This window comes from Somniosus microcephalus, unplaced genomic scaffold, assembly GCF_052327205.1.
Source record: "Somniosus microcephalus isolate GS21.2 unplaced genomic scaffold, FLI_Smic_1.0 unresolved_chr7, whole genome shotgun sequence".
In the NCBI taxonomy this organism is placed as follows: domain Eukaryota; kingdom Metazoa; phylum Chordata; class Chondrichthyes; order Squaliformes; family Somniosidae; genus Somniosus; species Somniosus microcephalus.
This window is the reverse complement of record NW_028225185.1, coordinates 41,261,562-41,288,444: the sequence shown is the minus strand read 5'-3', so window position 1 is coordinate 41,288,444 and position 26,883 is coordinate 41,261,562. Positions and strand designations below refer to the sequence as shown.

General features: G+C 55.5%; 1 protein-coding gene across 1 annotated transcript in view; it reads right to left on the bottom strand.

Moving 5' to 3' along the window:
• Positions 1–26,883, bottom strand: part of LOC147086835 (serine/threonine-protein kinase A-Raf-like) — an 82,842-nt gene extending 55,959 nt beyond the window's left edge. Inside the window, exons 1-2 of the mRNA XM_085978333.1 lie at positions 26,856–26,883; positions 12,114–12,233 (exon numbers count right to left, since the gene is read on the bottom strand). The gene's annotated coding sequence lies outside the window, so the exon portion shown is untranslated. The remainder of the gene's footprint in view (positions 1–12,113; positions 12,234–26,855) is intronic.

The window sequence follows — 26,883 nt, the reverse complement described above, 5'->3', positions numbered from 1 at the left end:
CGGTACACACAGGGCTGTACACAGGGATCGGTGCGGTACACACACGGCTGTACACAGGGATCGGTGCAGTACACACAGGGCTGTACATTGGGATCAGTACGGTACACACAGGGCTGTACACAGGGATCAGTGCGGTACACACACGGCTGTACACAGGGATCAGTGCGGTACACACAGGGCTGTACATAGGGATCAGTGCGGTACACACAGGGCTGTACACAGGGATCAGTGCGGTACACACAGGGCTGTACATAGGGATCAGTGCGGTACACACAGGGCTGTACACAGGGATCGGTGCGGTACACACAGGGCTGTACACAGGGATCGGTGCAGTACACACACGGCTGTACACAGGGATCAGTGCGGTACACACAGGGCTGTACACAGGGATCGGTGCGGTACACACAGGGCTGTACACAGGGATCAGTGCGGTACACACAGGGCTGTACACAGGGATCAGTGCGGTACACAAAGGGTTGTACACAGGGATCAGTGCGGTACACACAGGGCTGTACACAGGGATCAGTGCGGTACACACACGGCTGTACATAGGGATCAGTGCGGTACACACAGGGCTGTACACAGGGATCAGTGCGGTACACAAAGGGTTGTACACAGGGATCAGTGCGGTACACACAGGGCTGTACACAGGGATCAGTGCGGTACACACAGGGCTGTACACAGGGATCAGTGCAGTACACACAGGGCTGTATATAGGGATCAGTGCGGTACACACAGGGCTGTCCAGAGGGATCGGTGCAGTACACACAGGGCTGTACACAGGGATCGGTGCGGTACACCCAGACCTGTGCACAGGGATCAGTGCGGTACACACAGGGCTGTACACAGGGATCAGTGCGGTACACACAGGGCTGTACACAGGGATCGGTGCGGTACACACACGGCTGTACACAGGGATCAGTGCGGTACACACAGGGCTGTACACAGGGATCAGTGCGGTACACAAAGGGTTGTACACAGGGATCAGTGCGGTACACACAGGGCTGTACACAGGGATCGGTGCGGTACACACACGGCTGTACACAGGGATCAGTGCGGTACACACAGGGCTGTACACAGGGATCAGTGCGGTACACACAGGGCTGTACACAGGGAACAGTGCAGTACACACAGGGCTGTACACAGGGAACAGTGCAGTACACACAGATCAGTGCAGTACACACAGGGCTGTACACAGGGATCGGTGCGGTACACCCAGACCTGTACATAGGGATCAGTGCGGTACATACAGGGCTGTACATGGGGGTCAGTGCGGTACACACAGGGCTGTACACAGGGATCGGTGCGCTACACACAGGGCTGTACATAGGGATCAGTGCACTGTCGATGGGGCAGTACTGAGGGAGCGCCGCACTGTCGGAGGGGCGGTACTGAGGGAGCGTCGCACTGTCGGAGGGGTGGTACTGAGGGAGCGCCGCACTGTCGGAGGGGTGGTACTGAGGGAGCGCCGCACTGTCGGAGGGGCGGTACTGAGGGAACGCCGCACTGTCCGAGGGGCAGTACTGAGGGAGCGCCGCACTGTCGGAGGGGTGGTACTGAGGGAGCGCCGCACTGTCGGAGGGGCGGTACTGAGGGAACGCCGCACTGTCCGAGGGGCAGTACTGAGGGAACGCCGCACTGTCGGAGGGGCAGTACTGAGGGAGCGCCGCACTGTCGGAGGGGCAGTACTGAGGGAGTGCCGCACTGTCGAAGGGGCGGTACTGAGGGAGCGCCGCACTGTCGGAGGGGCGGTACTGAGGGAGCGCCGCACTGTCGGAGGGGCGGTACTGAGGGAGCGCCGCACTGTCGGAGGGGCGGTACTGAGGGAGCGCCGCACTGTCGGAGGGGCGGTACTGAGGGAGCGCTGCACTGTCGGAGGGGCCGTCGTTCGAGACGAGGACCCCTTCCGCCCTCTCAGGTGGGACATAAAAGATCCCACGGCCACTACTGGAAGAAGAGCAGGGGGGAGTTCTCCCCGGTGTCCTGGGCCCAATATTTATCCCTCAACCAACATCACTAAAACAAATGATCCGGTCATTATCACATTGCTGTTTGTGGGAGCTTGCTGTGCGCAAATTGGCTGCCGCGTTTCCCACATTACAACAGTGACCATACTTCAAAAAAAGTCCTTCATTGGCTGTCCTGAGGTGGGGAAAGGCGCTGGTGAAAAGCAGATCCTTCCCTCCTCGGAGCCTCTTGGGGCTCCGCTCGTTACAAGGACAACAAAATGCCAGCTTTTCACGGTCGTGCCGTTCGCGGCGCCAGCCCAGAATTTACCAGATTGCATCGAGTCTGAGCTCAACACCACAACCTGCCCTCCCCGGAAAGATGGCCGCTCCGACAGTGCCGCCCCTTACTTGGTCTCGGCCTAGTATTACAACTCACGATCTCCGGGTTGCTTCAACAACCACCACCTGCATTTATATAGCGCCTTTAACGTAGTAAAACGTCCCAAGGCGCTTCATAGGAGCGATTATGAAACAGAATTTGACACCGAGCCACATAAGGAGATATTAGGAACAGGTGACCAAAAGCTTGGTCAAAGGCGTCGGTTTTAAGGAGTGTCTTAAAGGCGGAGAGGTTTAGGGAGGGAATTCCAGAGCTCAGGGCCCTGGCGCGGTCGCCAATGGCGGAGCGATGGAAATCGGGGGATGCGCGAGAGGCCAGAGTTGGAGGAGCGCAGAGGTCTCGGGGGATTGTAGGGACTGGAGGAGGTTACAGAGATAGGGAGGGAGGGGGCGAGGAGGCCACGGAGGGGATTTGAACAGGAGGGATGAGAATTTTAAAATCGGGGTGTTGCCGGAACAGGAGTCGCTATAGGTCAGTGAGCACAGGGGGCAAGGGGGTGAACAGGACTCGGTGCAAGTTAGGACACGGGGGGTGGGGCAGAGTTCTGGATGAGCTGCAGTTTACGGAGGATGGAAGATGAGGCTGGACAGGAAAGTATTGGAATAGTCCCAAGTCTGCAGGTGGGAAAAGCGTCGAGGAAGTCAAAAGTACCGCTCGCAACTGCTAGGCAAAAACCTAGAGGCTGCACGAAGATGCCCCGTGTCGGATCAATTCAACTCCAAACGTGGACAGAAAAGATGCACTGCAGCAACTCGCCAAGGCTTCTTCGGCAGCACCTCCCAAACCCGCGACCTCTTCCAGCGAGAAGGACAAGGGCAGCAGGCGCACGGGAACACCATCACCTCCAAGTTCCCCCTCCGAGTCACACACCATCCCGACTTGGAAATATATCGGCCGTTCCTTCATTGTCGCTGGGTCAAAATCCTGGAACTACCTCCCTAACAGCGCTGTGGGAGCACCTTCACCACACGGGACTGCAGCGGTTCAAGAAGGCGGCTCACCACCACCTTCTCAAGGGCGATTATGAATGGGCAATAAATGCCGGCCTTGCCAGCGACGTCCACATCCCATAAACAATTAAATAAAAAAAATTGGGGCGATGGGGGGTGCGCGCAGGGCAAGAGAGCATACCCTCAGGACTGCCCCTCCGACAGTGCGGCGCTCCCTCAGTACTGCCCCTCCGACAGTGCGGCGCTCCCTCAGTACTGCCCCTCCGACAGTGCGGCGCTCCCTCAGTACTGCCCCTCCGACAGTGCGGCACACCCTCAGTACTGCCCCTCCGACAGTGCGGCGCTCCCTCAGTACTGCCCCTCCGACAGTGCGGCGCTCCCTCAGTACTGCCCCTCCGACCGTGCGGCGCTCCCTCAGTACTGCCCCTCCGACCGTGCGGCGCTCCCTCAGTACTGCCCCTCCGACAGTGCGGCGCTCCCTCAGTACTGCCCCTCCGACAGTGCGGCACTCCCTCAGTACTGCCCCTCCGACAGTGCGGCGCTCCCTCAGTACTGCCCCTCCGACAGTGCGGCGCTCCCTCAGTACTGCCCCTCCGACAGTGCGGCGCTCCCTCAGTACCGCCCCTCCGACAGTGCGGTGCTCCCTCAGTACCGCCCCTCCGACAGTGCGGCACTCCCTCAGTACTGCCCCTCCGACAGTGCGGCACTCCCTCAGTACTGCCCCTCCGACAGTGCGGTGCTCCCTCAGTACTGCCCCTCCGACAGTGTGACGCTCCCTCAGTACTGCCCCTCCGACAGTGCGGCGCTCCCTCAGTACCGCCCCTCCGACAGTGCGGTGCTCCCTCAGTACCGCCCCTCCGACAGTGCGGCACTCCCTCAGTACTGCCCCTCCGACAGTGCGGCACTCCCTCAGTACTGCCTCTCCGACAGTGCGGTGCTCCCTCAGTACTGCCCCTCCGACAGTGTGACGCTCCCTCAGTACTGCCCCTCCGACAGTGCGGCGCTCCCTCATTAATGCCCCTCTGACAGTGCGGCGGTCCCTCAGTACCGCCCCTCCGACAGTGCGGCGCTCCCTCAGTACCGCCCCTCCGACAGTGCGGTGCTCCCTCAGTACTGCCCCTCCGACAGTGTGACGCTCCCTCAGTACTGCCCCTCCGACAGTGCGGCGCTCCCTCAGTACCGCCCCTCCGACAGTGCGGTGCTCCCTCAGTACCGCCCCTCCGACAGTGCGGCACTCCCTCAGTACTGCCCCTCCGACAGTGCGGCACTCCCTCAGTACTGCCTCTCCGACAGTGCGGTGCTCCCTCAGTACTGCCCCTCCGACAGTGTGACGCTCCCTCAGTACTGCCCCTCCGACAGTGCGGCGCTCCCTCATTAATGCCCCTCTGACAGTGCGGCGGTCCCTCAGTACCGCCCCTCCGACAGTGCGGCGCTCCCTCAGTACCGCCCCTCCGACAGTGCGGCGCTCCCTCAGTACCGCCCCTCCGACAGTGCGGCGCTCCCTCAGTACTGCTCCTCCGACAGTGCGGCGCTCCCTCAGTACCGCCCCTCCGACAGTGCGGCACTCCCTCAGTACTGCCCCTCTGACAGTGCGGCGGTCCCTCAGTACCGACCCTCCGACAGTGCGGCACTCCCTCAGTACCGCCCCTCCGACAGTGCGGCGCTCCCTCAGTACCACCCCTCCGACAGTGCGGCACTCCCTCAGTACCGCTCCTCCGACAGTGCGGCCCCTCCGACAGTGCGGCACTCCCTCAGTACCGCCCCTCCGGCGCTCCCTCAGTACTGCCCCTCCGACAGTGCGACGCTCCCTCAGTACTTCCCCTCCGACAGTGCAACGCTCCCTCAGTACTGTCCCTCCAACAGTGCGGCGCTCCCTCAGTACTGGCACCGGGGGAGTATCGGGCCTGGATTGTGGGACTCGAACCCACGACCTTCTGACTCGGGGACGAGAGCAAGAGATTGACCCACTGATCTGTAAAGGTTTGAATGATTTTATCACATTCCGTTGTGAGAATACTTTAAGCTTCAGTCGTAGAGAAAATTGACGGCAAGTCTCTAGTGCCACAAGATGGCAAAGGACAGACTATTTATTTACTTCTGTGGGTCTTCAGGAAATATTCCAGGTTGCCTTTGCTTGTGTGAATTATCATTTGAACTAAATTGCCAGGTTGGCAAACTTGCAGTGGAGGGATTAGCTCGTCAAAGCACAGTGATCTAACATCACGGCAGCAAGTCTCAAATGTGGGCTATCAGTCAGATCTGTCACATGTTGCACTCAACCTATCCCCGTGAAAAAAAAGTGTCAGTTCATGGCCTTGTGCAATGCAGGAAGCACCGAAGTGACACCAAAAATAGACCTGCGACTTATTTTGAAACTATTGCAACAAGCACAAATACAAGAGCTTGCAAGACGTACGAGCCTGCCATGAAATGCAGACAGGCGGCAACAGCAGAAGTACCGAAACTTGGGCAGAGCACTGCAGCATCCGTGGCTCAGTGACCCTCGCTCTTGCCTGAGTCACAAGGTCGTGGGTTCGAGCCCCCACTCCAGAGGCTCGAGCCCCGTAATCCAGGCCCGACACTCCCCCGGTGCAAGTACTGAGGGAGCGTCGCACGGTCGGAGGGGCGGTACTGAGGGAGCGTCGCACTGTCGGAGGGGCGGTACTGAGGGAGCGTCGCACGGTCGGAGGGGCGGTACTGAGGGAGCGCCGCACTGTCGGAGGGGCGGTACTGAGGGAGCGCCGCACTGTCGGAGGGGCGGTACTGAGGGAGCGTCGCACGGTCGGAGGGGCGGTACTGAGGGAGCACCGCACTGTCGGAGGGGCGGTACTGAGGGAGCGCCGCACTGTCGGAGGGGCGGTACTGAGGGAGCGCCGCACTGTCGGAGGGGCGGTACTGAGGGAGCACCGCACTGTCAGAGGGGCGGGACTGAGGGAGCGCCGCACTGTGGGAGGGGCGGTACTGAGGGAGCACCGCACTGTCGGAGGGGCGGTACTGAGGGAGCACCGCACTGTCGGAGGGGCAGTACTGAGGGAGCGCCACACTGTCAGAGGGGCGGTACTGAGGGAGCACCGCACTGTGGGAGGGGCGGTACTGAGGGAGCGCCGCACTGTCGGAGGGGCGGTACTGAGGGAGCACCGCACTGTGGGAGGGGCAGTACTGAGGGAGCGCCACACTGTCAGAGGGGCAGTACTGAGGGAGCACCGCACTGTGGGAGGGGCAGTACTGAGGGAGCGCCACACTGTCAGAGGGGCGGTACTGAGGGAGCACCGCACTGTGGGAGGGGCAGTACTAAGGGAGCGCCACACTGTCAGAGGGGCGGTACTGAGGGAGCACCGCACTGTCGGAGGGGCGGTACTGAGGGAGCACCGCACTGTGGGAGGGGCAGTACTGAGGGAGCACCGCACTGTGGGAGGGGCAGTACTGAGGGAGCGCCACATTGTCAGAGGGGCGGTACTGAGGGAGCACCGCACTGTCGGAGGGGCGGTACTGAGGGAGCACCGCACTGTGGGAGGGGCAGTACTGAGGGAGCGCCGCACTGTCGGAGGGGCGGTACTGAGGGAGCGCCGCACTGTGGGAGGGGCGGTACTGAGGGAGCACCGCACTGTCGGAGGGGCAGTACTGAGGGAGCGCCGCACTGTCGGAGGGTCAGTACTGAGGGAGCGCCGCACTGTCGGAGGGGCAGTACTGAGGGAGCACCGCACTGTCGGAGGGGCAGTACTGAGGGAGCGCCGCACTGTCGGAGGGGCGGTACTGAGGGAGCGCCGCACTGTCGGAGGGGTGGAACTGAGGGAGCGCCGCACTGTCAGAGGGGCAGTACTGAGGGAGCGCCGCACTGTGGGAGGGGCGGTACTGAGGGAGCGCCGCACTGTCGAAGGGGCAGTACTGAGGGAGCGCCGCACTGTCGGAGGGGCGGTACTGAGGGAGCGCCGCACTGTGGGAGGGGCGGTACTGAGGGAGCGCCGCACTGTCAGAGGGGCAGTACTGAGGGAGCGCCGCACTGTCAGAGGGGCAGTACTGAGGGAGCGCCGCACTGTCAGAGGGGCAGTACTGAGGGAGCGCCGCACTGTCAGAGGGGCAGTACTGAGGGAGCGCCGCACTGTCAGAGGGGCAGTACTGAGGGAGCGCCGCACTGTCGGAGGGGCGGTACTGAGGGAGCGCCGCACTGTCGGAGGGGCGGTACTGAGGGAGCGCCGCACTGTCGGAGGGGCGGTACTGAGGGAGCGCCGCACTGTCGGAGGGGCGGTACTGAGGGAGCGCCGCACTGTCGGAGGGGCGGTACTGAGGGAGCGCCGCACTGTCGGAGGTGCCGTCTTTCGGGATGAGACGTTAAACCCGAGGCCCTGTCTGCCCCCTCAGGTGCAAGTCTTTCCTTCCTTCTTTCCCTCTTTCTAATAACCCCTCGCCCCATACACCCGGTAAGAAAGAACTAACTCCCATTTCTCCAGCGCCTTTCACTTGCTCAGGACGTCTCAAAGAGTTTCACAGCCAATGACGTTCTTTCTGGACTGTGGTCACTGTTGTAATGTGGGAAACGCAGCAGCCAATTTGCGCACAGCAAGCTCCCACAAACAGCAATGCGGTAAATGACCACATCATCAGTTTTTTTCCATGAAGTTGGATGAGGAATAAATATTGGCCCCAGGACACCGGGGAGAACTCCTCCCCCCTGCTGTTAGAAACCTAGGAGCAGGAGTCGGCCATTCGGCCCTTCGAGCCTGCTCCGCCATTCAATATGATCATGGCTGATCCTCTATCTCAATACCATATTCACGCTCTCTCCCCATGCCCCTTGATGCCTTTTGTGTCTAGAAATCTATCTATCTCCTTCTTAAATATAGAGAATTCCACAGGTTCACCGCCCTCTGAGTGAAGAAATTTCTCCTCATCTCAGTCCTAAATGTCCTACCCCGTATCCCGAGACTGTGACCCCTCGTTCTAGACCCCCCCCAGCCAGGGGAAACATCCTCCCTGCACCCAGTCTGTCTAGCCCGGTCAGAATTTTATACGTTTCAATGAGATCCCCTCTCATTCTTCTAAACTCCAGTGAATACAGGCCTAGTCGACCCAATCTCTCCTCATACGACAGTCCTGCCCATCCCAGGAATCAGTCTGGTGAACCTTCGCTGCACTCCCTCCATGGCAAGTATATCCTTTCTTAGGTAAGGAGACCAAAACTGCACACAGTACTCCAGGTGTGGTCTCACCAAGGCCCTGTATAACTGTAGTAAGACATCCTTGCTCCTGTACTCAAATCCTCTTGCAATGAAGGCCAACATCCCATTTGCCTTCCTAACTGCTTGCTGCACCTGCACGTTTGCTTTCAGTGACTGGTGTACAAGGACACCCAGGTCCCTTCGTACACCAGCATTTCCCAATCTAGCACCATTTAAATAATACTCGACCTTTCTGTTTTTCCTCCCGAAGTGGATAACTTCACATTTATCCACGTTATACTGCATCTGCCATGTATTTGCCCACTCACTCAACTTGTCTAAATCGCCTTGAAGCCTCTTTGCATCCTCCTCACAACTCACAATCCCACCTAGTTTCATGTCGTCAGCAAACTTGGAAATATTACATTTGGTTCCCTCATCCAAATCATTGATCTATATTGTGAATAGCTGGGGCCCAAGCACTGATCCCTGCGGTACCTCACTAGTCACCGCCTGCCACCCCGAAAAAGACCCATTTATTCCTACTCTGTTTCCTGTCTGTTAACCAATTTTCAATCCATGCCAGTATATTACCCCCAATCCCATGGGCTTTAATTTTGCACTCTAACCTCTTATGTGGGACTTTATCAAAAGCCTTCTGAAAATCCAAATACACCACATCCACTGGTTCTCCCTTATCTATTCTACCAGTTACATCCTCAAAAAACTCCAGTAGGTTTGTCAAACACGATTTCCCTTTCAGAAATCCATGTTGACTTTGTCTAATCCCGTTGATATTTTCTAAGTGTCCTGTTATCACATCCTTTACAATAGACTCTAGCATTTTCCCTACTACTGATGTTAGGCTAACCGGTCTGTAGTTCCCTGTTTTCTCTCTCCCTCATTTTTTAAATAGTGGGGTTACATTTGCCACCCTCCAATCTGCAGGAACTGTTCCATAATCTATAGAATTTTGGAAGATGACAACCAATGCATCCACTATTTCCATGGTTACCTCTTTTAGTACTCTGGGATGCAGATTATCGGGCCCTGGGGATTTATCGGCTTTCAGTCCCATTAATTTCTCCAGCACTATTTTTTTACTAATACTAATTTCCGTTAATTCCTCCTTCTCACTAGACCCTTGGTTCCCCAGCATTTCTGGGAAGTTATTTGTGTCCTCTTCCGTGAAGACTGAACCAAAGTATTTGTTTAATTGCTCAGCCATTTCCTTGTTCCCCATTATAAATTCTCCCGTTTCTGACTGTAAGGGACGTACATTTGTCTTCACTAATCTTTTTCTTTTTACATACTTGTAGAAGCTTTTACAGTCCGCTTTTATGTTCCTTGCAAGTTTACTCTCATACTCTATTTCTCCCCTCTTAATCAATCTCTTGGTCCTTTTTGGCTGAATTCTAAACTGCTCCCAATCCTCAGGCTTGCTACTTTTTCTGGCAACTATATATGACACCTCTTTGGATCTAATACTATCCTTAATTTCTTTTGTTAGCCATGGTTGGGCCGCTTTTCCTTTTGTGTTTTTGCGCCAGAAAGGAATGTATAACTGTTGCAATTCATGCATTCGTTCCATAAATGTTAGCCATTGCCTATCCACTGTCATGCCTTTTAATGAAGCTCCCCAATCTATCACAGCCAAATCCCTCCTCATACCTTCGTAGTTTCCTTTGTTTAGATTTAGGACCCTAGTTTCGGATTGGACTACTTCACTTTCCATCTTAATGAAGAATTCTATCATGTTATGCTCACTCTTCCCTAAAGGACCCCACACAACAAGATTATTAATTAACCCCTTCTCATTGCACAATACCCAATCTAGGATAGCCTGTTCCCTAGTTGGCTCCTCAACGTACTGGTCTAAAAATCCATCTCGTACACACTCCAGGAAGTCATCCTCCACAGTATTATTGCTAATTTGGTTTGGCCAGTTTATATGTAGATTAAAGTCATCCATGATTACTGTAGTACCCTTGTTACATGTATCTCTAATTTCCTGTTTGATGCCATCCCCTACATTACCACTACTGTTTGGTGGCCTATAGACAACTCCCACCAATGTTTTCTGCCCCTTGGTGCTTCTTGGCTCCGCCCAGACTGATTCTACATCTTGATTTTCTGAGCCAATATCCTTTCTCACTATTGCTCTGATTTCATCCTTTACTAACAGGGCCACCCCACCTCCTTTTCGCCTGTCCTTCCTAAATATCGAATATCCTTGGATAATCAGCTCCCAGCCTTGGTCACCCTGCAGCCATGTCTCCGTAATCTTCTTCCAATAGTGGCCATGGGATCTTTTACATCCACTGCAGAGGGCAGATGGGGGCCTCGGGTTTAACGTCTCATCCGAAAGACGGCACCTCTGACAGTGCGGCGCTCCCTCAGTACCGCCCCTCCGACAGTGCAGCGCTCCCTCAGTACCGCCCCTCTGACAGTGCGGTGCTCCCTCAGTACTGCCCCTCCGACAGTGTGGCGCTCCCTCAGTACCGCCCCTCTGACAGTGCGGCGCTCCCTCAGTACCGCCCCTCCGACAGTGCGGCGCTCCCTCAGTACCGCCCCTCCGACAGTGCGGCGCTCCCTCAGTACTGCCCCTCCGACAGTGTGGCGCTCCCTCAGTACCGCCCCTCCGACAGTGCGGCGCTCCCTCAGTACGGCCCCTCCGACAGTGCGGCGCTCCCTCAGTACTGCCCCTCCGACAGTGCGGCGCCCCTCAGTACCGCCCTCCGACAGTGCGGCGCTCCCTCAGCACCGCCCCTCCGACAGTGCGGCGACCCCTCAGTGCCGCCCCTCCGACAGTGCGGCGCTCCCTCAGTACTGCCCCTCCGACAGTGCAGCGCTCCCTCAGTACCGCCCCTCCGACAGTGCGGCGCCCCCTCAGTACCGCCCCTCCGACAGTGCGGCGCCCCCTCAGTACCGCCCCTCCGACAGTGCGGCGCTCCCTCAGTACTGCCCCTCCGACAGTGTGGCGCTCCCTCAGTACCGCCCCTCCGACAGTGCGGCGCTCCCTCAGTACTGCCCCTCCGACAGTGCGGCGCCCCTCAGTACCGCCCCTCCGACAGTGCGGCGCTCCCTCAGTACTGCCCCTCCGACAGTGTGGCGCTCCCTCAGTACCTCCCCTCCGACAGTGCGGCACTCCCTCAGTACTGCCCCTCCAACAGTGCGGCGCTCCCTCAGTACCGCCCCTCCGACAGTGCGGCGCCCCCTCAGTACCGCCCCTCCGACAGTGCGGCGCTCCCTCAGTACCGCCCCTCCGACAGTGCGGCGCCCCCTCAGTACCGCCCCTCCGACAGTGCGGCGCTCCCTCAGTACCGCCCCTCCGACAGTGCGGCGCTCCCTCAGTACTGCCATTATCACGTTGCTGTTTGTGGGAGCTTGCTGTGCGCAAATTGGCCGCCACGTTTCCTACATCACAACAGCGACGACACGTCAAAAGCACTTTTCTGGCTGTGAAGCGCTTTGGGATGTCCTGAGATGGTGAAAAGCACTGGAGAAGTGAAAGTTCTTTCTTACACAACTACTAACTGAGGCTCGTCCATAAAGCTGCACGTGCAACTCTCTATTACTTCAGACACGTCATGAATAAATATGGCGAAAAGCTGAGGCCCCCCGGAACAGACTGCAACCTTCAACAGAGGAGCCTTACCAGCAGCGAGAGAGGTGCCGCGCGTGGCGCGGACCCGTCCGCCGGGAAACTCCGCGTTCTCCTCCTGCGCGGGGCAAACGAGCGACGCCAAGAGGACCTCCTGTGGAAAACTGCGCCTTCCTGGAAAGAGAGAACGGGGCGCCGTTAACAGCGGACGGACTCTTAACCCGAGGCAAGGGCTGCCCCCAACCTTCACCCCGGCGGAACCCGAGCTCTCCCCGGTGTCCTGCGGCCCATTACTTATCCCTCAGCCAACCTCACTGAAAACAGATGATCCGGTCAGTTATCACATTGCTGCTTGTGGGATCTTGCTGGGCCCAAAGTGGCTGCCCCGTTTCCGACATTGCAACAGTGACCACACCTCAAAAAGTAAAGCGCTGTGCGACATCATGAAAGGGGCGATATAAATTGCTTTATTTGGAACTGGATGCAAGCTGTCTCAAAAAAACGCCTCTAGTTCAACAAAAAGCTATCAGTCTCGCTCAGACACAGGACAGCATGGCTGGTGTGTGAAACCGCACTGGGGCACTCGTCATTGGCTGGGGGTCCAGGAACACTGTTCATGCAAGGTACCTGATCTGGGTGTGTTCGATGGACAGCACGGGTTAGAGGCAGAGTAAAGCTCCCTCTACACTGTCCCATCAAACACTCCCAGGGCAGGTACAGCAAGGGTTAGATACAGAGTAAAGCTCCCTCTACACTGTCCCATCAAACACCACCAGGGCAGGTACAGCACGGGATAGATACAGAGTAAAGCTCCCTCTACACTGTCCCATCAAACACTCCCAGGGCAGGTACAGCATGTGTTAGATACAGAGTAAAGCTCCCTCGACACTGTCCCATCAAACACTCCCAGGGCAGGTATGCACGGGTTAGATACAGAGTAAAGCTCCCTCTACACTGTCCCCATCAAACATCCCAGGGCAGGTACAGCAGGGGTTAGATACAGAGTAAAGCTCCCTTTACACTGTCCCATCAAACACTCCCAGGGCAGGTACACAACGGGTTAGATACAGAGCAAAGCTCCCTCTACACTGTCCCATCAAACACTCCCAGGGCAGGTACAGCACGGGTTAGATACAGAGTAAAGCTCCCTCTACACTGTCCCATCAAACACTCCCAGGGCAGGTACAGCACGGGTTAGATACAGAGTAAAGCTCCCTCTACACTGTCCCATCAAACACTCCCAGGGCAGGTACAGCACGGGTTAGATACAGAGTAAAGCTCCCTCTACACTGTCCCATCAAACACTCCCAGGGCAGGTACAGCACGGGTTAGATACAGAGTAAAGCTTCCTCTACACTGTCCCCATCAAACACTCCCAGGGCAGGAAGAGCACGGGTTAGATACAGAGTAATGCTCCCTCTACACTGTCCCGTCAAACACTCCCAGGGCAGGTACAGCACGGGTTAGATACAGAGTAAAGCTCCCTCTACACTGTCCCCATCAAACACTCCCAGGGCAGGTGCAGCACGGGTTAGATACAGAATAAAGCTCCCTCTACACTGTCCCCATCAAACACTCCCAGGGCAGGTACAGCATGGGGTTAGATACAGAGTAAAGCTCCCTCTACACTGTCCCCATCAAACACTCCCAGGGCAGGGACAGCATGGGGTTAGATACAGAGTAAAGCTCCCTCTTCACTGTCCCCATCAAACACTCTCAGGGCAGGTACAGCACGGGTTAGATACAGAGTAAAGCTCCCTCTACACTGTCCCATCAAACACTCCCAGGGCAGGTACAGCACGGGTTAGATACAGAGTAAAGCTTCCTCTACACTGTCCCATCAAACACTCCCAGGGCAGGTACAGCACGGGTTAGATACAGAGTAAAACTCCCTCTACACTGTCCCATCAAAAACTCCCAGGGTAGGTACAGCACGGGTTAGATACAGAATAAAGCTCCCTCTACACTGTCCCATCAAACACTCCCAGGGTAGGTACAGCACGGGTTAGATACAGATTAAAGCTCCCTCTACACTGTCCCATCAAACACTCCCAGGGTAGGTACAGCACGGGTTAGATACAGATTAAAGCTCCCTCTACACTGTAAGCCAGTGTGTTCCCTCTGTAACCCAGTGTGTGTCTCTCTGTACCCCAGTGTTAAACAGCGACAGACCTGTACCCACCAGTACTGTACCCGTGTTATACAGTGACAGATGTGTACCCACCAGTACTGTACCCCAGTTTTACAGTGACAGACCTGTACCCACCAGTACTGTACCCCAGTGTTATACAGTGACAGACCTGTACCCACCAGTACTGTACCCGTGTTACACTGACAGACCTGTACCCACCAATGCTGTACCCCAGTGTTATACAGTGACAGAACTGTACCCACCAGTACTGTACCCCAGTGTTGTACAGTGATAGACCTGTCCTCTCCAGTACTGTACCCCAGTGTTATACAGCAACAGACCCGTACCCACCAATGCTGTACCCCAGTGTTATAGTGACAGAACTGTACCCACCAGTACTGTACCCCAGTGTTGTACAGTGACAGACCTGTCCTCTCCAGTACTGTACCCCAGTGTTATACAGCAACAGACCCATACTCACCAATGCTGTACCCCATTGTTATACACTGACAGACCTGTACCCACCATTACTGTACCCCAGTGTTATACAGTGACAGACCTATACCCACCAGTACTGCACCCCAGTGTTATACAGTGACAGACCTGTACCCATCAGTACTGTATCCGTGTTATACAGCGACAAACCTGTACCCACCAGTACTGTACCCCAGTGTTATACAGCGACAGACATGTACCCACCAGTACTGTACCCATTATACAGTGACAGACCTGTACCCACCAGTACTGTACCCCAGTGTTATACAGTGACAGACCTGTACCCACCAGTACTGTACCAGTGTTATACAGTGACAGACCTGTACCCACCAGTACTGTACCCCAGTGTTATGCAGCGACAGACCTGTACCCACCAGTACTGTTCCGGTGTTATACAGTGACAGACCTGTACCCACCAGTACTGTACCCCAGTGTTATACAGTGACAGACCTGTACCCACCAGTACTGTACCCCAGTGTTATACAGTGACAGACCTGTACCCACCAGTACTGTACCCCACTGTTAGTGACAGACCTGTACCCACCAGTACTGTACCCCAGTGTTATACAGCGACAGACCTGTACCCAACAGTACTGTACCCCAGTGTTATACAGTGACAGACCTGTACCCACCAGTACTGTACCCACTGTTATACAGGGACAGACCTGTACCCACCAGTACTGTACCCCAGTGTTATGCAGTGACAGACCTGTACCCACCAGTACTGTATCCCAGTGTTATACAGTGACAGACCTGTACCCACCAGTACTGTACCCATGTTATACAGTGACAGACCTGTACCCACCAGTACTGTACCCCAGTGTTATAGTGACAGACCAGTCCTCTCCAGTACTGTACCCGTGTTATACAGCAACAGACCTGTACCCACCATTACTGTACCCCAGTGTTATACAGTGACAGACCTGTACCCACCAGTACTGTACCCCAGTGTTATACAGTGACAGACTTGTACCCACCAGTACTGTACCCCAGTGTTATAGTGACAGACTTGTACCCACCAGTACTGTACCCGTTATACAGTGACAGACCTGTACCCACCAGTACTGTACCCCAGTGTTATACAGTGACAGACCTGTACCCACCAGTACTGTACCCGTTATACAGTGACAGACCTGTTCCCCCCAGTACTGTACCCCAGTGTTATACAGTGACAGACCTCTACCCACCAGTACTGTACCCCAGTGTTATACAGTGACAGACCTCTACCCACCAGTACTGTACCCCAGTGTTATAGTGACAGACCTGTCCTCTCCAGTAGTGTACCCGTATTATACAGTGACAGACTTCTACCCACCAGTACTGTACCCCAGTGTTATACAGTGACAGACCTGTCCTCACCAGTACTGTACCCCAGTGTTATACAGTGACAGACCCGTACCCACCAATGCTGTACCCGTGTTATACAGTGACAGACCTGTACCCACCAGTACTGTACCGTGTTATACAGTGACAGACCTATACCCACCAATACTGTACCCCAGTGATATAGTGACAGACCTGTACCCACCAGTACTGTACCCCAGCGTTATACAGTGACAGACCTGTACCCACCAGTACTGTACCCCAGTGTTATACAGTGACAGACCTGTCCTCACCAGTACTGTATCCGTGTTATACAGTGACAGACCTGTACCCACCACTCCTGTACCCCAGTGTTATACAGTGACAGACCTGTACCCACCAGTACTGTATCCCTGTTATACAGTGACAGACCTGTCCCCACCAGTACTGTACCCGTGTTATACAGTGACAGACCTGTACCCACCAGTACTGTACCCCAGTGTTATACAGTGACAGACCTGTACCCACCAGTACTGTACCCGTGTTATACAGTGACAGACCTGTACCCACCAGTACTGTACCCCAGTGATATACAGTGACAGACCTGTACCCACCAGTACTGTACCCGTTATACAGTGACAGACCTGTACCCACCAGTACTGTACCCGTGTTATACAGTGACAGACCTGTACCCACCAGTACTGTACCCCAGTGTTATACAGTGACAGACCTATACACACGAGTACTGTACCCCAGTGTTATACAGTGACAGACCTGTACCCACCAGTACTGTACCCCAGTGTTAAACAGTGACAGACCTGTACCCACCAGTACTGTACCCGTGTTATACAGCGACAAACCTGTACCCACCAGTACTATACCCCAGTGTTATACAGTGACAGACCTGTACCCACCAGTACTGTACCCCAGTGTTATACAGGGACAGACCTGTACCCACCAGTACTGTACCTCTGTGTTATACAGTGACTGACCTGTACCCACCAGTACTGTACCCCAGTGTTATACAGTGACAGACCTGAGCACACCAGCACTGTACCCCAGTGTTATACAGTGACAGAGCTGTACCCACCAGTACTGTACCCCAGTGTTATACAGTGACTGACCTGTACCCACCAGTACTGTACCCCAGTGTTATACAGTGACAGACCTGTACCCACTAGTACTGTACCCCAGTGTTATACAGTGACAGATCTGTACCCACCAGTACTGTACCCGTGTTATACAGTGACAGACCTGTACCCACCAGTACTGTACGCCAGTGTTATACAGTGACAGACCTGTACCCCAGTGTTATACAGTGACAGACCTGTGCCCACCAGTTCTGTACCCCCGTGTTATACAGTGACAGACCTGTACCCACCAGTACTGTACCCGTGTTATACAGCGACAGACCTGTACCCACCAGTACTGTACCCCAGTGTTATACAGTGACAGACCTGTACCCACCAGTACTGCACCCCAGCGTTATACAGCGACAGACCTGTGCCCACCAGTACTGTACCCCAGTGTTATACAGTGACAGACCTGTACCCACCAGTACTGTACCCCAGTGTTATACAGTGACAGACCTGTACCCACCAGTACTGTACCCCAGTTATACAGCGACAGACCTGTACCCACCAGTACTGTACCCGTGTTATACAGCGACAGACCTGTACCCACCAGTACTGTACCCCAGTGTTATACAGTGACAGACCTGTACCCACCAGTACTGTACCCGTGTTATACAGTGACAGACCTGTACCCACCAGTACTGTACCTCAGTGTTATACAGTGACTGACCTGTACCCACCAGTACTGTACCCCAGTGTTATACAGTGACAGACCTGAGCCCACCAGCACTGTACCCCAGTGTTATACAGTGACAGAGCTGTACCCACCAGTACTGTACCCCAGTGTTATACAGTGACTGACCTGTACTCACCAGTACTGTACCCGTGTTATACAGTGACAGACCTGTACCCACTAGTACTGGACCCCAGTGTTATACAGTGACAGACCTGTACCCACCAGTACTGTACCCGTGTTATACAGTGACAGACCTGTATCCACCAGTACTGTACCCCAGTGTTATACAGTGACAGACCTGTACCCACCAGTACTGTACCCGTGTTATACAGTGACAGACCTGTACCCACCAGTACTGTACCCGTGTTATACAGTGACAGACCTGTACCCACCAGTACTGTACCCCAGTGTTATACAGTGACAGACCTGTACCCACCAGTACTGTACCCGTGTTATACAGTGACAGACCTGTACCCACCAGTACTGTACGCCAGTGTTATACAGTGACAGACCTGTCCCCACCAGTACTGTACCCCAGTGTTATACAGTGACAGACCTGTACCCACCAATACTGTACCCGTGTTATACAGTGACAGACCTGTACCCCAGTGTTATACAGTGACAGACCTGTGCCCACCAGTTCTGTACCCCCGTGTTATACAGTGACAGACCTGTACCCACCAGTACTGTACCCCAGTGTTATACAGCGACAGACCTGTACCCACCAGTACTGTACCCCAGTGTTATACAGTGACAGACCTGTACCCACCAGTACTGTACCCGTGTTATACAGTGACAGACCTGTACCCACCAGTACTGTACCCCAGTGTTATACAGTGACAGACCTGTACCCACCAGTACTGTACCCCAGTGTTATACAGTGACAGACCTGTACCCACCAGTACTGTACCCCAGTGTTATACAGTGACAGACCTGTACCCACCAATACTGTACCCGTGTTATACAGTGACAGACCTGTACCCACCAGTACTGTACCCCAGTGTTATACAGTGACAGACCTGTACCCACCAATACTGTACCCGTGTTATACAGTGACAGACCTGTCCCCACCAGTACTGTCCCCCAGTGTTATACAGTGACAGACCTGTATCCACCAGTACTGTACCCGTGTTATACAGCGACAGACCTGTACCCACCAGTACTGTACGCCAGTGTTATACAGTGACAGACCTGTACCCACCAGTACTGTACCCCAGTGTTATACAGTGACAGACCTGTACCCACCAGTACTGTACCCCAGAGTTATACAGTGACAGACCTGTACCCACCAGTACTGCACCCCAGCGTTATACAGCGACAGACCTGTGCCCACCAGTACTGTACCCCAGTGTTATAGTGACAGACCTGTACCCACCAGTACTGTACCCCAGTTATACAGCGACAGACCTGTACCCACCAGTACTGTACCCGTGTTATACAGCGACAGACCTGTACCCACCAGTACTGTACCCGTTATACAGCGACAGACCTGTACCCACCAGTACTGTACCCCAGTGTTATACAGTGACAGACCTGTACCCACCAGTACTGTACCCGTGTTATACAGTGACAGACCTGTACCCACCAGTACTGTACCCCAGTGTTATACACTGACAGACATGTACCCACCAGTACTGTACCCGTTATACAGCGACAGACCTGTACCCACCAGTACTGTACCCGTGTTATACAGCGACAGACCTGTACCCACCAGTACTGTACCCCAGTGTTATACAGTGACAGACCTGTACCCACCAGTACTGTACCCGTGTTATACAGTGACTGACCTGTACCCACCAGTACTGTACCCGTGTTATACAGTGACAGACCTGTACCCACCAGTACTGTACCCCAGTGTTATAGTGACAGACCTGTACCCACCAGTACTGTACCCGTTATAGTGACAGACCTGTACCCACCAGTACTGTACCCCAGTGTTATACAGTGACAGACCTGTACCCACCAGTACTGTACCCGTGTTTTACAGTGACAGACCTGTACCCACCAGTACTGTAACCCAGTGTTATATAGTGACAGACCTGTACCCACCAGTACTGTACCCCAGTGTTATACAGTGACAGACCTGTACCCACCAGTACTGTACCCCAGTGTTATACAGTGACAGACCTGTACCCACCAGTACTGTACCCCAGTGTTATACAGTGACAGACCTGTACACACCAGTACTGTACCCCAGTGTTATACTGTGACAGACCTGTACCCACCAGTACTGTACCCCAGTGTTATACAGTGACAGACCTGTACCCACCAGTGCTGTACCCCAGTGTTATACAGTGACAGACCTGTACCCACCAGTACTGTACCCCAGTGTTATACAGTGACAGACCTGTATCCACCAGTACTGTACCCCAGCGTTATACAGTGACAGACCTGTACCCACCAGTACTGTACCCCAGTGTTATACAGTGACAGACCTGTACCCACCAGTACTGTACCCGTGTTACACAGTGACAGACCTGTACCCACCAGTACTGTACCCCAGTGTTATACAGTGACAGACCTGTCCCCACCAGTACTGTACCCGTGTTATACAGTGACAGACCTGTACCCACCAGTACTGTACCCCAGTGTTATACAGTGACAGACCTGTACCCACCAGTACTGTACCCGTGTTATACAGTGACAGACCTGTACCCACCAGTACTGTACCCGTGTTATACAGTGACAGACCTGTACCCACCAGTACTGTACCCCAGTGTTATACAGTGACAGACCTGTACCCACCAGTACTGTACCCGTGTTATACAGTGACAGACCTGTACCCAGCAGTACTGTACGCCAGTGTTATACAGTGACAGACCTGTCCCCACCAGTACTGTACCCCAGTGTTATACAGTGACAGACCAGTACCCACCAGTGCTGTACCCGTGTTATACAGTGACAGACCTGTACCCCAGTGTTATACAGTGACAGACCTGTGCCCACCAGTTCTGTACCCCCGTGTTATACAGTGACAGACCTGTACCCACCAGTACTGTACCCCAGTGTTATACAGTGACAGACCTGTACCCACCAGTACTGTACCCGTGTTATACAGTGACAGACCTGTACCCACCAATACTGTACCCGTGTTATACAGTGACAGACCTGTACCCACCAGTACTGTACCCCAGTGTTATACAGTGACAGACCTGTACCCACCAATACTGTACCCGTGTTATACAGTGACAGACCTGTACCCACCAGTACTGTACCCGTGTTATACAGCGACAGACCTGTACCCACCAGTACTGTACCCCAGTGTTATACAGTGACAGACCTGTACCCACCAGTACTGTACCCCAGTGTTATACAGCGACAGACCTGTACCCACCAGTACTGTACCCCAGTGTTATACAGTGACAGACCTGTACCCACCAGTACTGTACCCCAGAGTTATACAGTGACAGACCTGTACCCACCAGTACTGCACCCCAGCGTTATACAGTGACAGACCTGTACCCACCAGTACTGCACCCCAGCGTTATACAGTGACAGACCTGTACCCACCAGTACTGCACCCCAGTGTTATACAGTGACAGACCTGTACCCACCAGTACTGTACCCCACTGTTATACAGTGACAGACCTGTACCCACCAGTACTGTACCCCAGTGTTATACAGTGACAGACCTGTACCCACCAGTACTGTACCCCAGTGTTATACAGTGACAGACCTGTACCCACCAGTACTGTACCCCAGTGTTATACAGTGACAGACCTGTACCCACCAGTACTGCACCCCAGCGTTATACAGTGACAGACCTGTACCCACCAGTACTGTACCCGTGTTATACAGCGACAGACCTGTACCCACCAGTACTGTACCCGTTATACAGCGACAGACCTGTACCCACCAGTACTGTACCCCAGTGTTATACAGTGACAGACCTGTACCCACCAGTACTGTACCCGTGTTATACACTGACAGACCTGTACCCGCCAGTACTGTACCCCAGTGTTATACAGTGACAGACCTGTACCCACCAGTACTGTACCCCAGTGTTATACACTGACAGACCTGTACCCGCCAGTACTATACCCCAGTGTTATACAGTGACAGACCTGTACCCACCAGTACTGTACCCGTTATACAGCGACAGACCTGTACCCACCAGTACTGTACCCGTGTTATACAGCGACAGACCTGTACCCACCAGTACTGTACCCCAGTGTTATACAGTGACAGACCTGTACCCACCAGTACTGTACCCGTGTTATACAGTGACTGACCTGTACCCACCAGTACTGTACCCCAGTGTTATACAGTGACAGACCTGTACCCACCAGTACTGTACCCCAGTGTTATAGTGACAGACCTGTACCCACCAGTACTGTACCCGTTATACAGTGACAGACCTGTACCCACCAGTACTGTACCCCAGTGTTATACAGTGACAGACCTGTACCCACCAGTACTGTACCCGTGTTTTACAGTGACAGACCTGTACCCACCAGTACTGTAACCCAGTGTTATATAGTGACAGACCTGTACCCACCAGTACTGTACCCCAGTGTTATACAGTGACAGACCTGTACCCACCAGTACTGTACCCCAGTGTTATACAGTGACAGACCTGTACCCACCAGTACTGTACCCCAGTGTTATACAGTGACAGACCTGTACACACCAGTACTGTACCCGTGTTATACTGTGACAGACCTGTACCCACCAGTACTGTACCCCAGTGTTATACAGTGACAGACCTGTACCCACCAGTGCTGTACCCCAGTGTTATACAGTGACAGACCTGTACCCACCAGTACTGTACCCCAGTGTTATACAGTGACAGACCTGTATCCACCAGTACTGTACCCCAGCGTTATACAGTGACAGACCTGTACCCACCAGTACTGTACCCCAGTGTTATACAGTGACAGACCTGTACCCACCAGTACTGTACCCGTGTTACACAGTGACAGACCTGTACCCACCAGTACTGTACCCGTGTTATACAGTGACAGACCTGTACCCACCAGTACTGTACCCGTGTTATACAGTGACAGACCTGTACCCACCAGTACTGTACCCCAGTGTTATACAGTGACAGACCTGTACCCACCAGTACTGTACCCGTGTTATACAGTGACAGACCTGTACACCAGTACTGTACCCCAGTGTTATACAGTGACAGACCTGTACCCACCAGTACTGTACCCCAGTGTTATACAGTGACTGACCTGTACCCAGCAGTACTGTACCCGTGTTATACAGTGACAGACCTGTACCCACCAGTACTGTCCCCCAGTGTTACACAGTGACAGACCTGTACCCACCAGTACTGTACCCCAGTGTTATACAGTGACAGACCTGTACCCTCCAGTACTGTACCCGTGTTATACAGTGACTGACCTGTACCCACCAGTACTGTACCCCAGTGTTATACAGTGACAGACCTGTACCCTCCAGTACTGTACCCCAGTGTTATACAGTGACTGACCTGTACCCACCAGTACTGTAGCCCAGTGTTATACAGTGACAGACCTGTACCCAGCAGTACTGTACCCGTGTTATACACTGACAGACCTTGTACCTGATCACCTGTTAAAGCACCATTGGAATCTCCAAGACACATACACACGTATATGCATATAACTTAATAAAACAAAACTATATCATCCCAAATCGGGTAGAGATCGCACAAGTGCTTGCAGAGAACTACCGGACACAGACCTTTAATGGTTTTGAGATAGAATCACAGAATCTTACGGCGCAGAAAAGAGGCCATTCGGTCCATCATGCCTCTGCCGTCTCTCTGAAAGAGCTATCCAATTATTCCCACACCTTTGCTTTCTATCCCCTAAAATCCGGCAAATTCGTCTGCTTCAAGAACATGTTCAGAACAGGGGGGCGGAATCCACCGGTTAGAAAGGCAAATCACTTTAAAAAGGCCCTGATTAATAGTTTTACAACAGTTTTTAGCTTGTTTCAAAAGATTTGAAAAAGACAGATCTTGCGTTTCACAACCCCAGGACGTCCCAAAGCGCTTCACAGCCAGTGAAGTACTTCTGAAGTTCAGACTGCAAAGTGATAAATGACCAGATCATCTGTTTATTAAGTGATGTTCGTTTAAATTTAAGACCAAGTTGGGGTTCTTATTATATGAGTTAAGGGCTGTCGGAGGGGCGGTACTGAGGGAGTGCCGCACTGTCGGAGGGGTGGTACTGAGGGAGCGCCGCACTGTCGGAGGGGCGGTACTGAGGGAGAGCCGCACTGTCGGAGGGGCGGTACTGAGGGAGCGCCGCACTGTCGGAGGGGCGGTACTGAGGGAGCGCCGCACTGTCGGAGGGACGGTACTGAGGGAGCGCCGCACTGTCGGAGGGGCGGTACTGAGGGAGCGCCGCACTGTCGGAGGGGCGGTACTGAGGGAGCGCCGCACTGTCGGAGGGGCGGTACTGAGGGAGCGCCGCACTGTCGGAGGGGCGGTACTGAGGGAGCGCCGCACTGTCGGAGGGGCGGTACTGAGGGAGAGCCGCACTGTCGGAGGGGCGGTACTGAGGGAGCGCCGCACTGTCGGAGGGGAGGTACTGAGGGAGCGCCGCACTGTCGGAGGGGCGGTACTGAGGGAGAGCCGCACTGTCGGAGGGGCGGTACTGAGGGAGAGCCGCACTGTCGGAGGGGCGGTACTGAGGGAGAGCCGCACTGTCGGAGGGGCGGTACTGAGGGAGCTCCGCACTGTCGGAGGGGCGGTACTGAGGGAGCGCCGCACTGTCGGAGGGGCGGTACTGAGGGAGCGCCGGTACTGAGGGAGCGCCACACTGTCGGAGGGGCGGTACTGAGGGAGCGCCGCACTGTCGGAGGGGCGGTACTGAGGGAGCGCCGCACTGTCGGAGGGGCGGTACTGAGGGAGCGCCGCACTGTCGGAGGGGCGGTACTGAGGGAGCGCCGCACTGTCGGAGGGGCGGTACTGAGGGAGCGCCGCACTGTCGGAGGGGCGGTACTGAGGGAGCGCCGCACTGTCGGAGGGGCGGTACTGAGGGAGCGCCGCACTGTCGGAGGGGCGGTACTGAGGGAGCGCCGCACTGTCGGAGGGGCGGTACTGAGGGAGCGCCGCACTGTCGGAGGGGCGGTACTGAGGGAGCGCCGCACTGTCGGAGGGGCGGTACTGAGGGAGCGCCGCACTGTCGGAGGGGCGGTACTGAGGGAGCGCCGCACTGTCGGAGGGGCGGTACTGAGGGAGCGCCGCACTGTCGGAGGGGCGGTACTGAGGGAGCGCCGCACTGTCGGAGGGGCGGTACTGAGGGAGCGCCGCACTGTCGGAGGGGCGGTACTGAGGGAGCGCCGCACTGTCGGAGGGGCGGTACTGAGGGAGCGCCGCACTGTCGGAGGGGCGGTACTGAGGGAGCGCCGCACTGTCGGAGGGGCGGTACTGAGGGAGCGCCGCACTGTCGGAGGGGCGGTACTGAGGGAGCGCCGCACTGTCGGAGGGGCGGTACTGAGGGAGCGCCGCACTGTCGGAGGGGCGGTACTGAGGGAGCGCCGCACTGTCGGAGGGGCGGTACTGAGGGAGCGCCGCACTGTCGGAGGGGCGGTACTGAGGGAGCGCCGCACTGTCGGAGGGGCGGTACTGAGGGAGCGCCGCACTGTCGGAGGGGCGGTACTGAGGGAGCGCCGCACTGTCGGAGGGGCGGTACTGAGGGAGCGCCGCACTGTCGGAGGGGCGGTACTGAGGGAGCGCCGCACTGTCGGAGGGGCGGTACTGAGGGAGCGCCGCACTGTCGGAGGGGCGGTACTGAGGGAGCGCCGCACTGTCGGAGGGGCGGTACTGAGGGAGCGCCGCACTGTCGGAGGGGCGGTACTGAGGGAGCGCCGCACTGTCGGAGGGGCGGTACTGAGGGAGCGCCGCACTGTCGGAGGGGCGGTACTGAGGGAGCACCGCACTGTCGGAGGGGCGGTACTGAGGGAGCGCTGCACTGTCGGAGGGGCGGTACTGAGGGAGCGCCGCACTGTTCGTGGGGCGGTACTGAGAGAGCGCCGCACTGTCGGAAGGGCGGTACTGAGGGAGCAGAGCACCGCACTGTCGGAGGGGCGGTACTGAGGGAGCGCCGCACTGTCGGAGGGGCGGTACTGAGAGAGCGCCGCACTGTCGGAAGGGCGGTACTGAGGGAGCAGAGCACCGCACTGTCGGAGGGGCGGTACTGAGGGAGCGCCGCACTGTCGGAGGGGCAGTACTGAGGGAGCGCCGCACTGTCGGAGGGGCGGTACTGAGGGAGCGCCGCACTGTCGGAGGGGCGGTACTGAGGGAGCGCCGCACTGTCGGAGGGGCAGTACTGAGGGAGCGCCGCACTGTCAGAAGGGTCATCTTTCGGGAGGAGACGTTAAACCCGAGGCTCCTGTCTGCCCTGTTGGAAGAATAGCGCGGGAGGGGGGCCAGTTGTCCCCGGTGTCCTGGGGGCCCAAAAATTACCCCACAACCCAAGATCATTAAAACAAGACGACAATCCGGGTCGTTTATCGCGTTGGCTGTGCGCGGGAGCTTGCCGTGCGCTAACCGGCGTCTTCCCTGCGTTACAACTTCAACAAATAAAAAAGCACTTCCTTGGCCGTGATGCGCCACGAGAACGTCCGGCGGTGTTGAAAGGCACTGGAGAAACGCAAGTCCTTTCTTCGATCGCACAGCGATCGACCGCACTTCAGGAAGGGGAGGGGGGGAAAAAAAAAGCTACGACGTTGGCGACCGCGGGACGCTCTGCGCCGCCGGATCGCGGACGAGCCCGAACCCGAATCCGCCGCCCTCCGGAGGTCAGGGGTCGGGCGGGGGAGGCATCGTTCAGACTCAAAGTCTTTTCTTTCGCCTTCGGTTGGGTTTTCTTTGGGGGTGGGTGAGCTAAATGCAATTTGAGCTTATGGTGTGACTAAATTATGGGAAGTCCCCTTTGCTGGGCTGGTTGGCCACATTTTTTAAAAAAAAACAAAATTGCTGTCAAGTTGGGGCTTTTTATTTTCAATTTTTTTTGTTGGAGGCTTTTCCAGAGAGGGTCTGCTGCGGGGTTGTTTTCTCCTCCCTCTCTCCAGCTCCTATCTCTCTCCCTCTTTCCCCCACCTCCGCCCTCACTCACCTACTCGACCGCCGCCATCTTGGCTTCC